Genomic DNA, 24,293 nt, shown 5'->3' on the forward strand with positions numbered 1-24,293 from the left:
ATATTTATAATATAAAAATTGCAGGGCAGATGGAATTGTTTTCAATTCATGGTATATTTAATGGGAACCTGTCAGTTTTAACCCCTTGAACCGCCACCTTGCGGTAATACATGACCTGAGAATATTTCCAAACATTCCCTTGTATGTTTTTTTCAGATGCAGCAAAATCGATCAAATTAACTTTTAAATGGCGCACACTATATGCTAATTAATCTCATTAAAGGGTCATGGGGCGGTGCCGCTATCATGAAGAGTCACATATTCCTGCCTCCAAACCCAGCTTTCCACGCTTGATTGACATCCCTCTGGCTGTTATTCATCACTACCAGTCTCCTTCAACTTTCTCGGATGCGCCATTGCCTTGTACTCCTTTGGCACGCACCCTGCAGCGAGATGTACTCTGCCTGGCTGTAACGCGCATGCCAGGAGAGTAGAAGGCAACCGGGCATCCGTAAGAGTTGGAAGAGGCTGCTAGTTGTAACGTCTATGACCATCCGGACTTACCCTCTGACGGCCGCGGCCATGGACGTGTGAGTTCTCGGCGATATCTCCCTCCTGAAAGACGCCGGCACTCACTTCCTGGTCCGGACACTGTCTCCCTCAGAGCACGCGCGCCCGCGCGTGCACGGCCTTAAAGGGCACTGCGCGCACAGTTGCAGAAAATCTGCAATTAGCCCCGAATGCTGCTGGACTATAAAAGGTGCTCTGCCCTCTTGATCACTGCCTGAGCGTTGTTGTGTTACCTAAAGTTTGTCATTGCAAATGGTCTCCTAGTGTTTTCCAGTTCCCAGTGTTACCCGTTCCTGCTGCCTGTACCCTGCATCCCGTGCTTCCGTGCCTCTGTGCCGTCAAGAGTTGGAGTCGTGTTGTGTCCTCCGCTGCATCTATTGTGTCACTCCCCGCCGGGTGTCTGTCTACTGTAGGAACCTCATCTTAGCCTGAATCCACCGCTACTGTCTATATTGCCTCAGGTACCCTTTCTGGACTATAGACATTGTATTGTACCCATTTGGCTAGCTGCTATCCTGCTACGCGGTACGACTCAGTGGGTCCACACCCCGCACCGTGACACTAGTGATGTAAAACAGCCAGGGGGATGTCAATCAAGATCTTTGGGGCGCCATTTAAATTTTAGTCTCAGGCTGCAGAAAAGCTAGAAAAGGCCCTGCCAGGTAGAGCGATAGCAGGTGATCTGCCCAAGGATTCCGACCCTGGGGAAGCTCCTGCCATCACTGTCTATAAATGGATATTGACTTCAGGAGTTTCCCCAGGGCCAGTCTCCGGGTAAGTATCCCACTATATGCCATACAGTGGAATATGTTTTGGCCTTCCATCGGAGGTATATATTGAGAGTCCTTCCAACGTATACCTGTGACGAAAGTCCAAAACGCAGTGTAATGAGGGCCTTATGCTATATATTGTTTTTGGGTTACAGTCTGTATTCTCTAAACAAATAATAATTTGATTATGATATCTGTAAAATTAGATTGTAGTATTGCTGACCTACCTGTCTTGATAACCCTGTCTATCCTTACAATCGCATACCAATACTTGACCCCCAGACAAAGGAAAATGCGCCGACATGCGCGTCGGGGTGGACGTCTATCAATCGCTCTAGCACCTCATGGGTCAGTATAGTTATTTTTTCTTCAGAATCATCTTGTTATGCAGTTCATTATTGAATATATATCTATATAGAAACATTTGTACATTCTTGTCTGAAAATGTATGCTATACTACATTTTCTGTCACTTTTTGTGACACTTTTTGTCACTTTTTGTACAGGAGTCTTTTGATGTGCGTCTTTCATTTAGCGTGTCTGTGGACGTTTTTATATGATTTGGTTTAGTATTCTCAATAAAGATTATATATTTTATATTTTGATACATTATAATTGCGTTTTGCATCTCTTTTCGTTTTTGGTTTGGTCTGCCTTATAAAAAGTTTGTTTAAAAAAATTTCCTATTCATGGAAACTGGAGTCTGCACTGTAAACACTGCATAGTATTACAACAATTCTATGTGTGTATGTAGCATTTCTGATGTTTACGTCATATGTACAGCGCTCTGGAAGTTAATGGGGCTATAAATGCCATCTTGCACAAAAGTCTCCTTAAAGATTTGTTTTATAATATTATTATACAATATGGGCTGCAATAATTGATTGTAAAGTTTGTTGATTTTTTTTTAATGGTGTAATTCAAGGTGCAATAATTTTGAACCCAATTTCTGCTGTTCTTTGGCTGTACTTCTTCTAATTCATATATATCTGCTAGACTTATACATAAACAATATGAATATGGAGGCATTGTTCTTGGCTGAATGGTATGCCACAGAGCATTGTCTTGTTATATAAAAAGCTTGATGGTAGAAAAAAATTCAAAATTTGATTTTTAATTTGTGTTGTGATTTCTGCGCCAGAAACTTTACATCTGTATAATGAATACTTGAATAGCAACATGAAGATAATAGGTGAAAGGGATGTGAAGCTATAACTACAGCTTAGCACAAAACTCTTTCACTGGCTGTAAATGGATACATTTTCGCTAACATGTATTGATTGGATGATTCATACAGCAAGATTCATTTCAATGATGCAGCCATGGGTGACTTTATTGGTTTAGACACTTAAGATGAATTTCTCAAACGACTCATGACTAAATGTATTTAATTTATTGCACCAAAATTCGAAGGTCTAGAGACAATAAAAAATACAAGGTACTCTTACAAATTATACATTTTAATGCATAGCTTATTTACTACCTCCTGGGCATAATCAGTGATAGGACCATCACCCGCCACGTGCCATTTTAAATATTGGTATCTGCTTATATAGAAAGTTCCCCTCAGGCACCAGGCTCAGGTGCGACTGCTACCTATGCATCCTCTATAGCTATGCCCTCGACTGTACAATATTATAAGGATGTTCATAGTGCAATAACCTAAAGATTTAGGACCCTTAAACAATAATGCAAGTAACATAGACAGCTTCATGTGTCTCAGATTACTTAAAAAATATGGTCAGGCTGCTAAGCAGTGGCGTAACTACCGCTGTAACTGCCATAGCGACTGCTACAGGGCCCATGGTGCTATATGGGGCTATAGCTATGCCATTAAAGGGGTTGTCCCACAAAACACATGTATCCCCTATCCACAGGATAGGGGATACATGTGTGATCGCTGGGGTTCGACTGCTGGAACCCCCAGCAATAAGGAGAATGGCGGACCGGAAGTCCCCCGAAGTGCTCCATGAGAAACCTTGGACTTTCGGAGTCTGTGTCCGGCAGCTCCGTAGAAATGAATGGAGTGCCGGTCACGCTTGTGCGCATGCATGGCCGGCGCTCTTTTCATTTTTACTGAGCTGCCGTACACATACCTGGAAGTCCAAGGTTCTCAGTGAGCACTTCGGGGGACTTTTGGTCCCCCATTCTCCTTATCTCCATCGTGTGGATAGGTGATACATGTGTTTTGTGGGACAACCCATAGGCTACAGGCCGTTTTTTGTTTTGTTTGTTTGTTTTTTTGGGAGGTTGGGGCTGTATGGCGTTAGCTACAGGGGGGGCTGGATGGTGTTATCCACAGGGGAGGGGGCTGTATGGCGTTATCTACAGGGGGGCGTATGGTGTTATCTACAGGGGGGGCTGTATGAAGCTATTTGCAGGGAGGGGGCTGTATGGTGTTATGTACGGGGGGCTGTATGGCGTTATCACCAGGGGGGGCTGTATGGCGTTATCTACAGGGGGGCTGTATGGCGTTATCTACAGGGGGCTGTATGAAGCTATCTACAGGGAGGGGTCTGTTTGGCGTTATGTACGGGGGCTGTATGGCGTTATCTACAGGGGGGCTGTATAGCGTTATCTACAGGGGGCTGTGTGTGGCGCTATCTACAGGTGGCTGTATGGCGCTATCTACAGGGGGCGCTGTGTGGCAGAATCTACAGGGAGGCACTATCTACAAGGGGGAGTTGTGTGGCACCCAGGGGAGGGGGTGCCCTGTAAAAAGTTTGCTATGGGGCCCAGTCTTTCCTAGTTACGCCTCTGCTGCTAAGGGTATGTGCACATGGCTTTTTTTTTTAAAGCCTTTAAAAATCTGCTTCAAAATTACTTCCGGATTTTTGAGGCAGATTTTGACTATGGGGCTATGGCTATGCTTTCTTGCAGAAAACTCTGCGAGTTTCTAGGAATAAGCAAAACTTTTGCAAATGTAAATAATGCTGATTAAAAGATGTAATAATGCAGTGGAGTCAGGTTTAAAAGGGAATATCCGCAAAATATGTGATCACTATTGTAGCATAAACAGTATATCTCTGGACTACCTCAGGAATATGGATCTTATACTTTTCACATCGCCAGTGTTCCAACAAAACGGCTACCAACAATCAATCCTGAAAAGCCGAAAATTTTATACAGGTGTATAGCTATATATTTATCCTCAGCCAAAAGTAAAATTTGTGTTATTATATTTAATTTAAATTGCTGTATAATCCAATTAGTGTCGTTGCAAACAAGACATTTTTGGTTTTTGTCACCACCCAGTGAATGAAACATTATTTCTAGAAGTATTCTTTCAAAAAGAAACATATATATTCCCTTGTGACAGTAAAATATCTGTAATATTTCTACTGTACACACTCAAAAAACTTGTATGTATTACTATACAAAAATAACCATACATGGAAACTTTTCTACTGTTCTGACCTGATTGTGATCGCACAAGTTTTGATATTGTATAGACAGTACAGCAGTAAAGCCCCATCCATAGAAAACAAGGAGTGACAGGGCAGATACATACAGAACCTTATCTGGGTATACAGGGAGAAACTTACGAAGACCATCGTTTCATATGTAAGTCTTAAAAATAAGAGCATTTTAGAACCATAGTAAGGAGGCTGTTAATGTTGGAATATAAAAACAGTATGCATACAAAGGAATGGGGGAAAAAAGATAACCGTTAATAAGAGGTTAAAAAAATGACTACTTTATTCTTCTCACAAGAAGAAATTAACATAACATTTAAGGAGTTTGAATATAAAGAGAGGACATAAGACAAAAGCAAGGTCGAAACAGGGGGGAGGCGGTTAAGGGCTAAAATAAAAAGTGAGGACACGGTTGAAATTATATAATGCGTCTTGAGATGTATCGAGTTATAAATGATATATGTAATATGAAAAAATGTATTATCTTTTGTACTGCAATAGATGGTAACAATAAAATATTTATTAAAAGATAAAAAATGGACTGCTGTAATTGTAAACCTCCTTCTTTCTGCAATGACCAAGATTGGAGATCACACTGATCAGGGCCGTTTAATTCCTTAGATAGCATGGTCAATAGCAACCACAGCATCTAAGGGATTTAAAGGCTATGTAAACCTTGGCACACTTTAAAAAAAAACATTATGGGATTTTAAACAACCCTTTAATTGTTTTTTATTTTAAACATTTTTTGCTTTTTGGGATACAGTTTCTTCGTATCCTGAATACATAGAATTTATTTTTATATAGCTGTATCTTGAACTCAGAGCCGAATCTGTCAGGTCAGCAGGACTGACAGCTTCGGTGACAGCGAGTCAGAGGGTCCTGGGTGTCTCTGACATGCAGGATCCACCTGTTATTTTTAAACAAAAAAAGTGTGCAAAGATTTATAAAGCCTTTAAATCAACAGAGTGGGCTCCTTTTGTCCTCCCATCATCAACTCTTACAACGCGACCGTGTGGGACGTCAATTATATATCACAGCCAGGGTTGTAATAAAGGCCCACAGGACTGTCACTTATAATACCTGTTAGCTATTGCCTATTAGTTGTCTGTCATATTTTGACTAAAAGATAATAAAGCATTGGAATACCTAGCTATTCCAATGCATTGTTATGTAAATGCAAGTGGATGGATACCTCAAGGCTGCTGGAGTCCGCTGGGAGAGAGTGTGATCGTAAACCCCGCAACCTCTAATCCATAACCACTCTGGACGACAGAGTCTAAGGCTACCCTAAGGTATTCGCCAGAGCTGACCGCAAGGTGAGAAGGACCCTGCTGCTTAGAACCCAATTTGTCTTAACAGAGTGTAGTTTTGGAAAAGAGGTGCAATGCAGGCAAACCTGAGCTGGAAACCAGACAGCCAGTAAGTTAACTGAAAGCCCAGAAACGGAGTAGAGGGGTAATCAGACAAGCCACGGTCAAAACCAGTCGGGAGCGGATAAACAGAATCGGTAGGCAGAGGGTTAATGAGAGACAAGCCGAGGTCAGTATACACGAGGTCCAGAAATCAGAAATGCAGGAGCAGTCAGGAGCTTGATCAGGAACCAGGAAATCGGAAGATTCACAAGCAAAGACAGGTGGGAAGAGACAGGTATAAATACAAGCCCACTGCAGATTGTCAGAAGGCCGGAGAAGAGAGATAGGCTTGAAGCAAAAGAAGTACCGCCCAGAAGCTAGACAGGTTGTCATAGCGACCTTTAGGGAACGTGTTTTCCTAACATGCATTATATGTTAAAAGGTAAAGTCATCTGTGAAAGTCACCCTGGTATAACAAAAAAAGTAAAATAGTTATTTAAAAAAAAAATCATACAAGTAAATGAAAAAACTATTTTCAATAAAAATAACAAGAAAAATAAGGCGCTAAAATGGTGCTATTGACAAATACAATTTGTTCCTGCAAAAACAAGACCTCATACAGCTATGTCATTGGTAAAAAAAAGTTGAAGGTTAAAACTAAATGTTGTTGGTTCATAGATTAATGATTTCTTTGATGGTCTAGTATGGTTTTGGAGTTGCAACATTTTTTTATCATAAGGGATTAATGACCATAAGGCCGTAATTTAAGAGCTGCACAGTTGTCTCTATGCACGGGCAGCAACAACTGTGCCCTTACTTGGTCTAGGGGTTCTGATTCTATCAGGTCCTTTTGACTTCCAGGCTGCACTACCCCATTTTGGGTGACGCAAAGGTCTAGGGAATCTGATTCCACTGGATCCTTTTGACTTTTAGGCTGCGCTACCACTTTTGGGTGACCCAAAGGTTTAGGAGGTCTGATTCTATCAGATCCATTTGACTCTCAGGCTGCACTACCTCTTTTTGGGTGTCCCAAAGTTCTAATGTGGTGTTGATTTAAAATCCTATAACACAATTCAATTAAATTTCCTTGCATCTCACATACCACATATAGATTCTCAGAAATGTATATTTTTACATATATTTATCATGCTGTATTTACATTCCTATTGTGCAAAATTTTGAGTCTACTGACCTGAATCGTAAAAATGCTCAGGCATCCTGTATTTTATCTTGCACAGATTTCCAATTATCAATTGGCTTTTCACTCTAATCTGTGGGTTAAACATAAGAACAGTAATTAAAACAATTAGAGCACATTTACATTAATTACAGCTTTTAAAGAACTATTATCTTTGAATACTGATACTATTTTTTACTTGAATTTCAGCATGGCATATCTTTTAGAATTAAACAATGTAACCGCTGTACAACAGACCCATAAATCATTGAAATCCATATTTTCCCATGGGTATATTGAAGATTCCCATGGGTATATTGAACATTCTATATGATATTTCATTATGCAGGAATGCAGCTATCTTTACTGATTTAGCAATACAGAATGCTGCTTAAAAATAATTCTAGTTTTGCAGTGTAACAAATTTCAGAGGCAGCTTTGAGAGAAATTGGAGGGAACACTGTAACCCAGAAATACAACAGCTGGGCATACTGTGGATTGAAAATCTGCAGCATATTTAGGGCGAATTGACACGACGCAGAATTTCTGCGAGAACCTGGCATTACAGCTCTCTGAAAAACATCTACTGCGCTATTCCATCTTTCAGAAAATGGTAAACTAATGTATGCCATCCCGACTGTGGTCAAAAGGACACTCTTTTGGCCTTTATCTAGTTAATGGAGCACTATAGACACAAATAGTGTAAATGTAGTGTGCATAGAGCCTAAAGGTACTTTTACACCAGCACATTTTGGCCGGTGCAACGAGCGCCGATCAACGAGACAGCTCGTTGATCTGTGCTTGTTTGCTTCTTTCACAAGGTGCTAGTATGGGACGAGCACTCGTTACTCCGATCGCTCGTCCCCATACGTTATTATCATGTCGGCAGCGCGTCTCTGTTTACACAGGGATATTTGCTGCCGACAACGATTATATTTTGCACTTCTAAAATTTTCATTTTGCTCGTTCATCTGCTGATAGCTGCCCTGTTTACACAGGGCAATTATCTGGAACGAGCATTATTTGAACGCTCGTTTCCTGATAATTGGCTAGTGTAAAAGGGCCTTTAGTCTTTAGAAGAGCAATAGTGTATTTGTACTATTTTTTAATTATAGTTATTTATATTATATATTTAAAATGTTCACAGGGGGTGACCATATTGAAGGCACACACTTCCATTCTGTTCTGTCTGTAGAGAGCAGTGCTTCTCAAACTGTGAGGCAGGTCTAACAGGAAAGTCGCACCCAGGTGTTTGTGGGACCCAACGGGAGAGGTATTTTCTCAAGTTACACCTATCTCTGACTTGAAAACATAATTGACTCCATTTATGTTTCCTTTAATGAAATACAGAAAAACAATGAAAGAAAAATTATAATTTTAATATTGGCATGCACTTCAACCACTGGTGAGACCCAGGCATCACCATGTTCTGGCTGGTGAAGCACCAGTAGATAAAGATTAAGAAGGCCTCCTAAAAAGATTGGGAGTCAATTGACAGAGATTTTCTAGAATATTACAATCTACAGGAAGTGATGGAGTATAGTACCCTTCCAAAGAGACCAAGGAGTGACATGGAAGATGCATACAGAGCTATATATGTGTGTATTGTCTATAGTGTTGCTATTCTGACTTATCTAAAGCTGTCTAATAATAATAATGAGATGACTAGTCATTTCGTCCCCATTTATACAACAAAGCTGTCAAGTGAGCTATAGAAAAAGTGTCGGCCTATTGTCTGCTTTAGAAGCCAGTGTGAAATCTGGAATATGTCAATATTTTTTTGCATACGGATAATCACATAAAAACCCCCAATACAATGCAAAAGACAAATCTATTTATAAAAAAAAGGATTAAAAGTAAATTAAATTTTCTGATAATTCACACACACAAACACACCAGATTAGTATTAAATTGACGGGAATGAATCAATTCAACCATTTTTATAAACTTGAGCTAATTTTACTAGTTTATGTTTTTTTACATTACCATTTACAATATTTTGTTTAGACTAGGGCTCCTTGGCAACATTTGGTCACCTGTAAGTGACAGTAAAGCCATTACATTAGCTACTCACATGCAATATCAATGTTTCCTTATGATGGGAAAAAGGTGACTTGTCACAATCACACCAGCCTTATTCTGCTTTCAGTTCCGTTTAATCAAACATACATGATTTACGAACTACAGGTACTCTAATTTATTACTAGGCATGTTTTGGGCTCTATTTTTGTTTAATATAGCCCACAGTTGTGTAAATTTGTCTCTATTATGTAAAATATTAAATATATAGATAGATTTATTTACCTGTTATATAATGGAAATACTATGGGCTAGGAAACTCTAAAATTAATACCAAAGTCCTTGATCTCTCACAGGTATATTCATACATAAATTGTATTCTCTCTTAACTGCATCTTTTATGATAGAAGAAATACCTATAATTTACTTTACACATATAAAAGCCATATGGTTTCATAAGCGTTTTATCTATATCAATATTTAATCAAGTCAATGACAGGGATGGCAAATATCCCAAATCAATAATTATAGATATTAAAAGGGCTGCCTGAGTTCCGGTAACTAAAATTAAATAGATAGCAATCATAAAGATAATAACACTTTATCTTCCAGATCTACAAAAAATGTTTTCCCACCTGGCACTCCTTTAAACATAACTCCAGTAAAAAAGTAAAAATTTGCTGTGCTCTCAGTTCCTCATGTGTGGTATCTTGTGGTTGTCTTGTGCATTTTTGGTGCATGTTGGTGCATTTTAAAGGAAGGGTGTCGCGAAAAAATCTATTTGCTTTTAGTGTTTTATTAACATTTTTTTTATTTATTTGTGTGTTTGTGTTTGTGTTTTACATTTCAAAAAATGGCGACACACAGTGTAGGAGGTTTGTACATTCAATCCCCTCCTTTCTCCTGGCACTAGCCAGGATACAGGAGGGGGGATTGTTTGAGGACGCTAGAGCGAGTGTGTCTTTTCAAATTTTGCAGCATAAAGCAATGTGGTAGCTTTACCACATGCCAATGCTGCAATTTTTGGAATTGCTCCCTCTAGTGACCAGCACAGGAAAATTTTATAAATTAGAATCTAATTTATAATATTTCCTGACTCGTGAAAAAATTAAAAAAATTAGAAAAATGTTTAATCATTTATATACTAACAGTTTAACTAAAAAAAAAATACTACATTTCTAGCGACACATTCCCTTTAAGCCACTCTCCTTTCTGGTAATCCACTCCTCCTTTCCCACCAATCCACGAGATATTACGCATGGGGAAGTTTTCAGGAGATTAGGGCAGAATTGTATGGGGAGGACAGGTTGTGGACAACCTTGTATGTCATTGTTAATATTTTTAAATTAATTCTCTAAGCAATGGGTAGCCATTGAAGGGATTGGCAGAGATGAGAGGTGAAATGAGGGGAGAGGTAGATTAACCTGGCAGAACAGTTTAGGGGGATTTGAGGGGTGTAAGAGTATTAGATGAGAGGCCACAGAGAAGGATATTGCAGTAGTCTAAGAGGGAGATGATGATGGCTTGTACTAGCAGTTTTGTTGATTCAAGGTTAAAGAAGGAGCGTATTCGAGTAATATTTTTAAGATATCAGTAGCAAGAGTTTGTAATGTCTTGGAAGTGAGGTTTGAAAGACAGGGCGGAATCTAAGGTTATCCCAAGACAGCGGACTTGTGAGACTGAGGAAAGTGTGGGGGCATTAACTGTGATTGATAGTTATGTTAGGGGTGTTGAGTGAGATGAGGGAAGGAAGAAAGCAGGAGAATAAGGAGGATAAAGTCGTTAGACACTCTGAGTAGCAGCGATGTGACATCAGGGCAAGAGAGGTAAATTTGTGTTTCGACAGCATAAACTGAAAGCCATAAGATTTTATGAGTTGACCCAGGCCGAAGGTGTAGATGGAGAAAAGCAATGGTCCTAGGGCAGAGCCTTGAGGGACACTAACAGAGAGAGAGTGAGACACTAAATGGCCTGTGAGTGGGAGAGACTAAATGTTTAGTACAGGACATGGGCGTCGCTATGGGGGCAGGCGGGGTATATGCCCTAGGTGCAACGAGAAGTTGGGGGGATCAGGGGCTCCTCCTCCTGGACAGGAACGTCCTGGATTCAGCCGGACAGTCCCGCATTCCGGGCGGTGTCCCGCTGTCCCGGGCAGCCAGGACTATGTCCTGCTGTCAACTGTATCTGTTAACAGTTGATACAGTCGAAACAGTTGAACCCAATGCTGAAGCAAGGAACTGTTAGTTTTAAAAAAAAAAACACCATTAAATTACAACGGCAAAATTGCTGTTTTTTGGTCACCTCATCTCCCACAAAAAATTTAATAAAGACTGAACAGAAAGTCTTATGTGTCTGAAAATTGTACCAATAAATACTACAGTTTGACTCAAAAAATAAGCCTTCGTATTGCTCAATTTACAGAAAAATAAAAAAATTATGTCTATCAGAATATGATGACACAAAACAAATTTCATTTGTAACAATACATTTTTCTGCCTGTAAAAGTAGTAAAAAATAAAAAGAAAGATATAACTTTGGTATCGCCATAATCATATTGGCCCGCAGAATAAAGTTAAGTTGTCGTTTTTCTGCACGGTAAAAACAAAACCCATAGACTTCTCTATAGGACTTAAAAGACACCCGAAAAAAACATACAAAATTACACTAAATGATAAATGACACCAAAAACGCTACTAAAAATCCCAGAAAAAAAAAGTTTTAAAACGCTGGCTTTTAGAAGTGTTTTTTGATGCAGTTTAAATTGCTAGAAATATATTGTGTGAAGAAGGCCTTAGGGGTGTTTCTGACAACAGGCTTGCCAACTGTTTCTCATAGCAACCAGCAGAATTGTAAATGCAGCTCCAGGATATGATACAAGCTCAAAATTAACTAATGAAATGCATTCACAAAGTCACTAAGGTTTATAGTAGGATATATCTATATTAGACATGGTGATATCAATTTGTTTGAGATTTGCATCAAGTCAGAATGATGTTCATGTAGGAGGTTATTAAAAATAGAGCTATTTATAAGCAGAAAAATGGTGTATAAAGCTGAACATTTGTTCTCCATTCCATATAACAGAAGATTCTAATCTTCTCAGTATTATTGTCTGTGCATTTGTACAATTAATCTACACAGATCTTTAAGCAGTTTTAACTTGTGTTTTCCTATAACTTTCTATGCATTAGTTCTAATTGTCATTGACAGTTATTGTGGCTTTTCCTCTTAAAAATAATACACTGGTTGATAGGTATCCTTAGAGAGGCAGAGAATGAACACTTCCAGCAGGATGCAATTTCTGAACCAACATGATAGGATTCTAAAAATCTTCTTACGTAGGTCTCATCCTGCTGCTGCTGAAACATCAGGACATAGCACATAAAAGAATGAAGCCACAAAGCTTGCATTGTATTAAAGAATATTCAGAGACAAGGGAAATCCCTTAGTGATTTGAAGTCACTGAAAAGTTAATGAGGAGAGCGGATCTGAATGTAATAACCAGTCCCTAATCTCATGGAAGGCCAGAGATTCTGCCACACAGAAACCTTCAGTAAATGAGCAGCTTTCGACTTAAACTTTCCATTTCTTCTCATTTAAAGCTCTTCTCTTATATAATTAGACCATCTTCTATTCATTTATTCCAACTGACTGCTGAGAATATGCTTTTACTTTACAGACTACTACAGTACAGGATCGAGAGGTGTCAAGGGGTAAATAGTTTGCACAATCGAACACATATAACTGGATGATTTGTACTTGGCATCACTAATTACATACAATTTATATAGATACCTGAGGAACCAAATGGATGCATACAGCCCATAGTGCGTCGGCATTGCTATAAGGGCATAACAAATTAAATTTTTGTAAATAAACAGGAATTAATATAACATTTCCTAAATTCCATGCCCATTTTGTAGAATGATATGCAGATATGCCTGGGGCCTACCAGTAAAACTGATTCTGGGTCCTCAACCTAAAACTGCATGGAAACATTACCTGTTCGTTTCTAGGCCTCATCCACACATGCAACATTACTCCCTTTTAAAAGCAGCTTCCCCACCAGACATTGTCACAGCATTAGCACCAACCCAATTACTCTAAATTGTACATGTAACATATCAAATTGAATTTTTATTCAAAAAGTAGTTTTATTCTTCCATGCATTGTATGCAAATGAGCTTTGGGGTATCTCGCAAACCAGAAAGTGTTCTGTATTGTGAGCAACAAACCCTCCACAGCCTCTTCCCTCTGCTGTTTATTGACGGTATTTGAAAAGGACAGATGGCATTTTTACTTGCTAGGGGCACTCAGGGGGCATCTTTACTGTGGTGGGTACAAAGGGGTCAATATTAATGTCTAGAGGGCACAAAGGGGACACTATTACTTTGTTGGAGACACAACAGTGAACATTATTACTATGTAGGACCACAAAAAGGTCATTATTGCTATGTGGGAGAAAAAACGAGGCATTAGGAGGAGCATTGGGGCCTAAATGGGGTATTCTTTGGGGTCTAAATTTGGCACTTTTACTGTTTAGGGCATTGAGATCACTATCACTTTGTGGGGGACAAAATATGGCACTATTACAGTGTGGTGAACTATTATTTATTTTATATAACTTATTTTTTGGATAAGGTCTGGGTTTAAAATTAATTAAGGGGTCTGGTCTGAATTTATATTGTGTTGTTATAAAGGCTGGGGATAGCTACACAAGAAGAGCCATAGATGGTCTCAGCAGGAAACTCTGCAGTCTTCAGAAGAAGTCGTCATAGCGGTCTGAACTGAATAGAGAAGATAAAATAGAGCCTTTACAATCAGAGAAGACGTCACCTGTGAGCAACTGAACTTATAGTGGAGCTCTTACCTTTCCTGACATGTCTGTTATAACAAATCCTTGTATTACCCATGAGAAAGTAAATCTGGAGCATCCTTACTCAGAAATCTGTGTTGTAATGTTCCTCTGTTATTCCTAAATCAAAATATGTCTCAAAACAATTACGCAATCAGACCGTATAGTCCAAAATATATATTTTATTCACCCATAAACATGGACACCCCGTTCGAACATTAACATACAAAAATTTAAAACATAATTAAAACCATAAACTATTGAGACCATCAAAAAAATACCAGCGACTGCAATATATACTTAATCCAATATTACAGGCTGTAGTTACTCATATGGCAGAGGAATCGTGTCTAGAACAAAATTTATTCCACATGCCAAAAACCCAGATTGCTACTAGGGAAATTCTAATAACATTTCCAAAACAGTGCTCAGTAGCAAAAAGAGGTAGTTGATTACCTGTTGCTGGCATGATGGAAGATGGAAAAACTCATAAGAGAGACACCTGAACTTGCGTTTCACTCCCTTCGTCAGGAGAATTTGTTTTACATTTTTGTATGTAATTGTGGGAAGGGTGTGTCCATGTCTATGGGCAAATAAAATATATATTTTGCACTATATGGTCTGATTGCGTAATTGTTTTGAGGCATATTTTGGTTTCGTTATTATTTAATTATGTCTTGTATATATACACTGATGCCTGAAGGTATTATAGGTTCTAATTCCTCTGTTATTCCTACTGGAAATGTATAAATAAGGCCTTGCCTTCATGGAGACTTTTTCTGATGCAACCAACTGATTTTAACTATAGAGCTACAGCTGCAGTACAAAGCAATACATTAAGTTGCATGATATCTTGTGGACTGCAGCTGTCACTCGACAGACATTGGGCCCAGTGTCTGTTCAGCTTTTAGCTTGGCAATCTCTAGATCTCTTAGCAAATGTTGATGATCCAGCAATAGAATTGAGTAGGACTGTAATGGCATACATGAACTGTTTCTGCTAAAACTAGCTCCTGGGGTGACTATTCGATGGCTTCACTGCTCTAACAGTAAAGAAGGCTTGTCCCCTCTGCGGATTGAACCTTTGTTATCCACCTGAAAGGAGTGCCCACTAGTCTTTTGACGGGCCTTTCAACATATTTTTATACGAGACATGTATATACTTTACAAATACAGATACAAATTTAAAATGTCCCCCTTAGTTGTCTCTTCTCAAGACTAAATAATGTAATTGTCATTGTCAGGCCATGGACAAGAGCGTGGATCCACTGTGGCACTATTCGATTTAACAAGGGCTAAACTGGGAGCCGGAGTCTTATGCAGGGAATTCCTAGGTTGTGTTTCCAGAGTAGAACTCCAGTAGCAACCACTGATGCCTTGCACATGGTATTTACAAAGCAAGGTACCAGAATCGATAAACAGAAGTATTGTCATACAAATACAAGGTCAGGGCTGGTAGAATTCTAAGAGTTCTAGCAATTGATACAGGTCTGGGCAGGTAGCTATCTCAAGGCAGAGTTAGAAAAAGGTCAAATCCAAAAGAGTAACCAACAAAAACATTAAAAAAATGGGCATGATCCTGAAGAGCTTTATTGCTCAGGCAAGGTGTTAGAGTTTTGAACAGGCAGAAATAATCAGAGGTGATAAACCAAAAGGTGAGCAGCGGCTAGGTCACATAGGCTGCATATCACTGCTACGGAGAGACCAGCGGTAGCTGCGAGATGAGGAGGGGGACGTTGGCAGCACAGGAGTGTGCAACAGGCGGCGTCCTATTATGGTAATTCTCTTAACCTAAGATTCTTCATGTGCCTCATCAGTTTTGTTGCTCTTCTTTGTACCTTTTCTAACTCTAGGGCATCCTTTTTATAAACATAATATACAATCCCAGGGACACGCTGTTGGGATCTATCAAAGTTTACAGTTATTACAAAGGGTTCACTAATTATTAGCTTGAAATTAAGTATATTCTTACAGAGGTCACATACAAGCCTGACATCCAATATAATTTATCAGAAGCATGTGAGATAACTCAGCTGTGATTGGAAAGCAGTTTAGGCCTTCATCTGAAATTTCATCCTCCTATTGTGACTACATTAGATATTTTGTATGTATTTGTGACCCAGAAACTTGTTTTTACATTGCAGAGATCCTTAGATAAGGACTTAAATTATAGGAAGAATTACAGAGGACCTTGTATAACTGTTATATTTAACGGCATAACTAAAAATCACTGAGCCGCGCAGAGCATTTGCCAACTCCATGTGAAGGTTAGGATGCGGGCACACTTGCCGGCCCCGTCACAGAGAAAAAAAGTACAACTCACATGGTTTGACAATTGGTCATCATCAGACTACTGTGTTCCAGAGATATACTCTGCCACACACTGTGCGGCCATATCTGCCCCCAAAGATACAATTAGTTGCCATATGCGCCTGATATACTATACAGACAAGACACAAAAATAAATTCAGACCCGAGTCCACAAAATAAACATAGTTTCAAGTATTACATGCAGTAAGTTTGATATATTTTAGTAAATTAACAATAAGCAGTGTACTAAAAATCTGAAATATGCTTTAGTAGGTATTGTTGGTAAAGTACATATCTCCCATTGCCACTTAGATGTGCTTCAAATTTCCAGCTATATTTCACTTTTTTATGCACTAAGCCCTGTCAGGATTATATGGCATGCTAAACAGTGAAGACAGATACAATTTGTAGATGGCAAAGGCCACAGGCTACCAAGTGATTTATATTGATCTGAAATAAATTAGTTGCAACAAAAGCATGTTCTGCTCTGTCTAAAGTCTTTCAGTTGCTTTGGACAAATAAAACCAACATAGAAAAGGCTTTCTAGCAAAAAGATCCTCCAGGAATATTTACTCTTATTTCTTTTTAAGACCTGAATTCTAAAAATAAATAAATAAATAAATAAATAAATAAATGCTAACAACTTGAAATGCTGCATAAGTATTAATTAAAAAAGGCAATTATGGGACCATATAGCCCTATATGCTGTAAGATATATGTACCATATCATGAAAGGGACTCTCAGCTTGAAAAGCCAACTATATAAATTAATTTACATATTAATAAAACTACATGTTTGAATATCTTCACCAGAGGTAGGAGGTAAAAAACGTACAGTTTATTCACTTGAATGGGTCTTTGTTTCAGATTTCAGCACAGCACCTTGTTAGGAGTGGCTCTGTGCAGAGAAAAAAAATCTGTTTTCCCTCTTTGTCCAGTTGGAAGTACTTATGAGGGACCAAAGAGACCAAAAATTCTAAAGTGTTGTCACATGTAAAGGGTAACAAAAGTTTCAGAAAACTTCTGAAATGTCATAGTGACATGTCAGAAGTTTTGATCGGTGGGAGTCAGAGCACTGAGACCCCACCAATCGCTAAACCGAAGCGGCAGAATCGCTAATTTCTGATTGGCTTTTCTCAGAATGCTGATGTAACGGTGTACAGGACTTTCCTTGAAAAGCCGATGAGAAACTCACCGAGCGCTTCTGCCACTTTGTTTTAGCGATCATGACATGTCACTATTGTCACGATCTGTGGGTATCTGGACCCACTGGGCTGTACCGCCGTAGCGGGATAGCAGATGGCCAAACAGTGTACCAAGTAAAGTCTATAGTCCGAGCAAGGGTACCTGTGATAGTACAGAGAGTAGCGGTGGCTATGCACAGATGGGACCTTGGAGACAGACACCAGGCATGGTGTAACACAACACAACTCCAACTCTTTTAAGGCAAAGGAAAAAGGTAGCACGGGATACAGGATACAGGTAGCAGGAACAGGAAAACTGGGAACAGGAAGATACTAAGGTGCCATTTGCTAGACTGACAAGGGAAAATACAACAAGGCTCAGGCAATGAGTGAAGGGGCAGGGCCCTTCTAATAGTCCAGGGTGATTAAAGAATTCTAAACATGTGTGCGTGCTGTCCCTTGAAGGCCGGGACTGAGCTAGCACGCGCACCCTTGTGGTTACTGCAGGCCAGGACGGCCGCATGTGCTGGCATCTCCGGAAAGGAAGGCGTCGGCAGGATGAGAGGAGTCTGCGGTCTGCGGCTGCGGACGTTACAATATCCCCCCTCTTTCGTCCCCCCTTTTGGGATGAGCGAGAGAGGAACTTCTTAATGAGGGTTAGAGCATTGGGGTTTTCCTCTGGCTCCCAGGACGTCTCCTCTGGACCAAATCCCTTCCAATCCACTTGATAGAAGGTTCCTCCTCCTACATTTTTGGTGTCCAGGATCTCCTTAACTTCAAATGTATCAGATGAACCGCCAGAGGTAACTGCAGGACCGGGAGTCTTGGAGTAGCGGTTCAGGACCACAGGCTTTAGGAGGGAAACATGAAAGGAGTTGGGGATCTTGAGGGTAGGAAGCAGCCGAAGCTTGTAGGAGACACGGTTGATTTGCTGCAGGATCTTGAAGGGTACGAGGAACCTGGGAGCAAACTTGTGTGACGACACCTTCAGCCGGATATTCCTAGAGGACAGCCAGACCTCTGTACCTGGAAGTAACTGAAGCGGCTCTCTTCTCCTTGTGTCTAGGAATTTGTGGGTGTTGGCCGCAAATGATGAAGAACGGTGTGGCAGCAGTGGACTCGCTTGTGTGGTTGTTATAAGAGAACTCGGCCAAAGGAAGAAGCTGCACCCAGTCATCATGCTGCCTGGAGATGAAGTGTCGTAGGTAGTTCTCCATGATCTGATTGACCCTCTCGACTTTACCATTGGACTGGGGGTGGTAGGCTGAAGAAAAATCCAACTTTACATCAAGGAGTTTACAGAGGGCTCTCCAGAAATTTGAGGTTAACTGTACCCCCGATCAGACATGATATGCAGAGGGAAGCCGTGAAGGCGGAAGATGTGTTGGATGAAGAGGTTGGCAAGTCAAGAAGCAGCAGTTAGACTGGTCAGCGGAACGAAGTGAGCCATCTTCGAAAATTGGTTCACCATCACCCAGACCATACTGCATCCCGCAGAGGGAGGCAGGTCCGTGACAAAGTCCATTGCTATATGCTGCCAGGAAGCATTGGGCACAGGCAGGGGCTGGAGCAGACCAGCAAGCTTGGAGTGAGCAACCTTGTTAGCTGCGCACACCGTGCAGGACGAGACAAAGTCCACAATGTCTTTGGACAGCGTGGGCCACCAGAAATGATGGGCAATCAGATCTCGGGTTTTACAGACACCCGCCTGCCCCGCCAGTTTGGAGCTGTGTCCCCAGCGAAGGATTCTCCTCCTGTCTGCCAGGCGTACAAAAGTCCTCCCCGGAGGGTTGTCTCTCCAACCAATCCTAGGCATGGGAGTTTCATTTGCCTCTGCGGACACCAACGCACAATATGACCTCCGAGGCCGCAATATAGGCAAAGTCTTAAAGTGCGCCTGCGTGTCTCTCCTGGACAGATAGTTTAAACAAGTCCACCTGCATAGACTCCTCTGGTGGGAATCTTGCCTACCGGCGAGCCTCTTAGGATGGCTCATGGATCCTCATGTCAATCCGGGTGGCTAAATGTATGAGGTCATCCAGGGTAAGTGGCAGCTCACGAGCGGTGAGCTCATCTTTAATCTTAGGAGACAGTCCCTGCTATAATGTAGCCCCAAAGGCCTCCTTGTTCCAGGACCGCTCTGCCGCAAGGGTGCGGAACTGAATGGTATACTCGCCGACGAAGGTGTCTCCCTGGCGAGGGGTCAGCAGAGATGCAGCTGCTGAGGAGACTTGACCAGGTTCTTCAAACACCATGCAAAAAATCTGTAGGAAACACTGAAAATCCGGGTCTCTGGTCCCTGATGTTCGCAGATGGGATTCGCCTATGCTAGGGCATTGCCAGTAAGGAGAGAGACGATGAAAGCGATCCTTGCGCCATCAGTAGAAAATGCTCTGGCATGTAGGCTGAAGTAGATCTAGCACTGGTTCAGAAATCCCGTGCAGGTCCTCGCGTCTCCATCAATAAGGACTTTTCTTCAGCCTACCATCCCCAGTCAAATGTCCAAGTCGAGATGATTAACCAAATCATGGAGAATTATCTTCGCCACTTCATCTCCACGCATCATGATGACTGGGTACAGCTTCTTCCATAAGCCGAGTTTTCTTACAACCACACAAGTGAGTCCACCACTTCCACACCATTCTACACCGTGTTCCAAATTATTATGCACATTGGATTTGTGTCATAAACATTTAATTATTAGTTTTTCTATTAGGGCAGATTCACACGAACGTTGCGTTTTTGCGCGCGCAAACAACGCAGCGTTTTGCAAGCGCAAAAACCATTTGACAGCTGCGTGTGTCATGCGTGTCTGATGCGCGGCTGCGTGATTTTCGCGCAGCCGGCATCATAGAGATGAGGCTTGTCGACGCCCGTCACTGTCCAAGGTGCTGAAAGAGCTAAATCTTTCAGCACCCTCGACAGTGAATGCCGAACACAACTGCGAAAAACCTGTAAAAAAAAAAGATAAAGTTCCTACTTACCGAGAACTTCCCGGCCGTTGCCTTGGTGACGCGTCCTTGGTGACGCGCCTCTCTTGACATCGGGCCCCACCTCCCTGGATGACGCGGCAGTCCAAGTGACCGCTGCAGCCTGTGATTGGCTGCAGCCTGTGCTTGGCCTGTGATTGGCTGGAGCTGTCACTTGAACTGAAGTGTCATCCCGGGAGGTCGGACTGCAGGAAGGAGACAGGAGTAATCGGTAAGTTAGAACTTCGTTTTTTTTTACAGGTTCATGTATTTTGGGATCGCAAGTCACTGTCCATGGTGCTGAAACAGTTTAACTCTTTCAGCACCATGCACAGTGAATGTCTCCCGACGTCGCGGACCGGAATTTTTTTTGCCGGGTTCGGCCAAAACGAGTTTGGCCGAACCCGGTGAAGTTAGCTTCGGTTGTCGGGGTTCGCTCCTCGCAAAGACACTCCGTTTGGATGCTTGGAAACAGAAAAGCACGTGGTGCTTTTCTGTTTCCATTCATCCTTTTGACAGCTCGTGCGCTGTTTCAGTCTGTTCGCACGGAAGTGCTTCCGTGCGACCTGCCTGGTATTCACGCACCCATTGACTTCAATGGGTGCGTGATGCGTGAAATACGCAGAGTTATTGAACCTGTCGCGTATTTTGCGCAGCGAACAAACGCTGCGCAAAATACGCGGACTGTGTGTACTGCCCCATAGACTTCTATAGGGCATTGCGTGCCGCGCGAAAACCACGCGGCCTACACGCTGCCAAATCACGCTCGTGTGAATCCCCCCTTAAACTCATGGATGGTATTGTGTCTTAGGGCTCTTTGGATCATTGTAATCAATCTCAGACACCTGTGATAATTAGTTTGCCAGGTGTGCCCAATCAAAGGAAAACTACTTAAGAAGGACGTTCTGCATCATTAAGCAGGCCACAGGTTTCAAGCAATATGGGAAAGAAAAAGGATCTCTCTGCTGCCGAAAAGCGTGAAATAGTGCAATATCTTGGACAAGGTATGAAAACATTGGATATTTCAAGAAAACTTAAGTGTGATCATCGTACTGTGAAAAGATTTGTGGCTGATTCAGAGCACAGACGGGTTCGTTCAGATAAAGGCATAATGAGGAAGGTTTCTGCCAGATAAATTAATAGGATTAGGAGAGCAGCTGCTAAAATGCCATTGCAAAGCCTCTGGAGTCCCGCGAACCTCAAGGTGTAGGATCCTCCAGAGGTTTGCAAGTGCACATAAAGCTATTATTCGGCCACCCGTAAACAAGCAGAAACGGTTGCAGTGGGCTCAGAAATACATGAAGACTAATTTTCAAACCGTGTTCTTTACTGATGAGTGCCGTGCAACCCTGGATGGTCCAGATGGATGGAGTAGTGGATGGTTGGTGAATGGCCACCATGTCCCAACAAGGCTGCGACGTCAGCAAGGAGGTGGCAGAGTCATGTTTTGGGCTGGAATCATGGGGAGAGAGCTGGTAGGCCCCTTTAGGGTCCCTGACGGTGTGAAAATGACCTCTGAAAAGTACATAGATTTTATGACTGACGACTTTCTTCCGTGGTACAAAAAGAAGAACCGTGTCTTCCGTAGCAAAATGATCTTCATGCTTGACAATGCACCATCTCATGCTGCAAAGAATACCTCTGTGTCATTGGCTGCTAAGGGCATAAAAGGATAGAAACTCATGGTGTGGCCCCCATGTTCCCCTGACCTCAACCCTTTTGAGAACCTTTGGAGCATCCTCAAGCAAAATATCTATGAGGGTGGGAGGCAGTTCACATCAAAACAGAAGCTCTGGGAGGTTATTCTGACATCCTGCAAAGATATTCAAGCAGAAACTGTCCAAATACTCACAAATTCAATGGATGCAAGAATTGTGAAGAAGATATCAAAGAAGGGGTCCTATGTTAACATGTAACTTGGCCTGTTAAGTTTTTTTTTGATTGAAAGAGCTTTTGATTTCTGTAAATATGACCTCCTGATGCTGCAAATTCAACAAATTACCATTTTAGTTCTCTTTACAACCTTTAAAATGTTTTGATCTCTGTTTTGCATAATAATTTGAAACAGTGCATTTTGAGTTTTTTTCTTCTAAAAAAAAATCTGTTATCATTAGGAGATTTGTTCAATAAAATTTGCATTATACTCCAACGGTTGATGGCTTTAAGATTATACGGACTGTCATTTGCATCGACTATTTAGGAAAATCAGCAAAAAATAACATTTGCATAATAATTTGGAATGCGGTGTACATTGTGTGCGGCCAACATCCACAAATCCCTCTTCGTGTTCCAGCTATATCCCAGGTACCCGCAGCTGACTCTGCATTTGGAGACTTACTACAGGTCTGGCAGCAAACCCGATCCTCTATTCTGCAGGCAGTCGATCGCATGAAGCGAAAGGCGGATACTAGGAGAAGAGAGCCGCCTCAGTATCTACCGGGTACCAAAGTCTGGCTGTCCTCAAGAATATCCGCCTAAAGGTGCCTCCCTACAAGTTTGCTCCCAGGTTCCTCAGACCCTTTGAGATACTACAACAAATAAACCCGGTCTCCTATAAGCTTCTGCTGCCTCCTACCCTCAGAACCCCCAACTTCTTTCATGTGTCCCTCCTGAAGCCTGTGGTCCTGAAACGCTATAGTAAGAATCCTGGTCCCGCAGTGGCTCCCAACAGTTAATCTGACGTGTTTGAGGTACAGGAGATTCTGGAATGCAAGAGGGTGGGAGGAAGAACTTTCTATTTGGTGGACTGGAGAGGGTTTGGTCCTGAGGAGAGGTCTTGGGAGCCAGAAAATAACCTTAATGCCCCTACCCTCATTAGGAAGTTTCTCACTTCCTCTGGTCCTAAGAAGAGGGGGCATAAGAGGGGGGATACTGTAATGGCCATGGCCGCGGACCGTCGTTCCTACTCACCCCTCGACGGCTGCGGCCATGATTCTGTGAGTGCTAGCTGGCATCTCCTTCCTAGGAGACTCCAGCACTCACTTCTGCCTTGCCTGAATGGGCCCCATAGGCTGCGCGCACGCGCTCGCGCCCTGCCTTGAAGGGCCAGTGCACGCACATGAAAAGAATCTCTAATTAGCCCATGATCACCCTGGACTATAAAGTGGGCTCTGCCCTTTCACTCATTGCCTGAGCGTTGTTGTGTTTATCCATGTTAGTCTTAGCAAATGGTCCCTTAGTGTTCCAGTTGTTCCCGTGCCCTGCTACCTGTATCCTATATCCCGTGCTATATTTGTTCCTGTGTCTTAAAGTGTTGGAGTCGTGTTGTGCCACCTGTCATGCCTGCTGATATACACCATGTCTGGTGTCTGCAAGTTCATCTGTGCCGAGCTTCCATTACTGTCTGGACTATTGAAGGAACTCTTGTACCATGGCTGTTGTTTGGCCAGCTGCTACTTCGCTACAGCGGTGCGGGCTAGTGGATCCACATACCCATGAATCGTGACAAATATCTTCACTGTTACAATTGGGCCTAGGAAGTAACATAATAAAAATGCTCATATCAGACCTATATGAAAATATGTATAAAAAGGTATATTTTGTTTTTTAAATTACTCGATTTGGATTTAACTTAATCTATTAATGGTGTGAGAATATTTCATAAGAGATTTACAAACTAATAAATGGTTTGATAGTGAATGTATTCTAAAACCTTTGAGGGTCTTTAATTAACTTTCGCAATCTTTAGATATAATCTTCTTTATGGGTAATTTCCCCTCTCTGTTTCAAA

General features: G+C 41.5%; 1 protein-coding gene across 1 annotated transcript in view; it reads right to left on the minus strand.

Moving 5' to 3' along the window:
• Nucleotides 1–24,293, minus strand: part of GALNT1 (polypeptide N-acetylgalactosaminyltransferase 1) — a 670,235-nt gene that overhangs the window by 401,111 nt on the left and 244,831 nt on the right. Inside the window, exon 2 of the mRNA XM_075826839.1 lies at nt 7,243–7,321. The gene's annotated coding sequence lies outside the window, so the exon portion shown is untranslated. The remainder of the gene's footprint in view (nt 1–7,242; nt 7,322–24,293) is intronic.

Source organism: Rhinoderma darwinii, chromosome 5, assembly GCF_050947455.1.
Source record: "Rhinoderma darwinii isolate aRhiDar2 chromosome 5, aRhiDar2.hap1, whole genome shotgun sequence".
Lineage (NCBI taxonomy): Eukaryota > Metazoa > Chordata > Amphibia > Anura > Rhinodermatidae > Rhinoderma > Rhinoderma darwinii.